Source organism: Mauremys reevesii, linkage group 12 (assembly GCF_016161935.1).
Source record: "Mauremys reevesii isolate NIE-2019 linkage group 12, ASM1616193v1, whole genome shotgun sequence".
NCBI lineage: Eukaryota > Metazoa > Chordata > Testudines > Geoemydidae > Mauremys > Mauremys reevesii.
Window position 1 is genome coordinate 35,254,856 of NC_052634.1, and position 1,750 is coordinate 35,256,605.

The 1,750-nt window shown below is 71.0% G+C and overlaps 1 pseudogene; it reads left to right on the top strand.

Annotated features, from left to right (window-relative positions):
* The first annotated feature begins 614 nt into the window (after nt 1–614).
* Nucleotides 615–729, top strand: LOC120376306 (annotated as a pseudogene).
* The last annotated feature ends 1,021 nt before the right edge of the window (nt 730–1,750 follow it).

A 1,750-nucleotide genomic window follows, 5' to 3' on the forward strand; every position in this document is an offset into this window, starting at 1 on the left:
TAAACCCGGAGCTCCGACGGACGTAGGGAGAACCGGGTTGACCTGCTGGCCGGCCGCAGCGGTCCTCGGCCACCAGGTAAACCCGGAGCTCCGACGGCCGTAGGGAGAACCGGGTTGACCTGCTGCCCGGCCGCAGCGGTCCTCGGCCACCAGGTAAACCCGGAGCTCCGACGGACGTAGGGAGAACCGGGTTGACCTGCTGGCCGGCCTGAGCGGTCCCCGGCCACCAGGTAAACCCGGAGCTCCGACGGACGTAGGGAGAACCGGGTTGACCTGCTGGCCGGCCGCAGTGCTGCCCTCCTGTGGACAAACTTGAGATGACCTCGAGACCGACCGGCCGTCGGGTCGACCCGGTCGGTGGACCTGTTCTCCGGGTGGGCGATCGGAAGGCTCCCCTCTCCCCCGCCCCTCGCACCGTGGGTCCCCCGGGCCGGGCGCCACCGGCAGGGTCCCTCCCGGGCGGGCGGGAGCCGCTGGGACGCTCGGGGCGTGGGAGCGGATCGCCCGCCGAGACCGGGACCCGCCGCCGGGCGAGCGGCCGGGCGCGGCCGGGACTGCCTCCGGCCGCTGGCTCGGGCCCGTGGAGGGAAGCGGCGAGGAGGCTCGAGCCGGGTGCCTACGGCCATACCGACCGAAGCCCCCGATCCCGTCCGATCTCGGAAGGTAAACCGCCCCGGCCTGGCTAGTACTTGATGGGTGACCGCCTGGGAATCCCAGGTGCCGTAGGCAAATTTTCCCGGTCCCGGCCGGCTCCTTTTCCGGGAGCGAGGAACCGCGGGGGCCCGAGGCCCCTCCGCTCCCGAGTCCCCACCACCACCACCGAGGAGGACCCGCGGCTCCTGGGACCCCGGGGACCCTCACCCGGCCCATGGGCGGACGAGGAGTTTGGGGAGGACTGTTAAGCTTACCCGGACTGCTTTGGGAGGACCGTCAAGCCTCACCCCGCAGAGTTTGGGGACGACAGGGAAGCCTGCCGGAGATCCCGGGAGGACCGTTAAGCCTCACCCCGCGGAGTCTGGGGACGACAGGAAGCCTGCCCCGAGATCCCGGGGAGGGGACCGTTAAGCCTCACCCCGGAGAGTCTGGCGGACCGTTAAGCCTCACCCCGAGAGTCTGGCGGACGCCTCACCCCGAGAGTCTGGGGACGACTGTTAAGCTGACCCCGGGAGGACCGTCGAGCCTGACCCCGCAGAGTTTGGGGACGACAGGAAGCCTGGCCCCGGAGATCCCGGGGGAGGACCGTTAAGCCTCACCCCGCAGAGTCTGGGGGAACGACTGTTAAGCTTTCCCCCCGGACTGCTGGGGGAACGACCGTTGAGCCTCCCCCCGGACCTGCCCGGGGGGGTCGACTATTGCCGCCCCGACCCGCCCGGGATCGACTATTGCCGGCCCGACCCGCCCGGGTCGACTATTAAGCCGCCCCGACCCGCCCGGGTCGACTATTAAGCCCCCTCGGAGGTCCTGAGGTGCGGTGCTGCGCTGCACCCGTGTGGGGACCGCCGCCCGAAGGCAAACCGCCACCAGGTCAACCCGTCGAAACCAATGGGGTGACCTGCTGGCCGCAGTGGTCCCCGGCCACCAGGTCAACCCGGAGCTCCGGCCGGCGAAGGGAGAACCGGGTTTACCTGATGGCAGGCCGCGCGGGTCCCGGCCAGCAGGTCAACCCGGAGCTCTGACGCCCGTAGGGAGAACCGGGTTGACCTGGGGGCAGGCCGCGGTCCGCGGCCACCAGGTCAACCCGGAGCTCCGG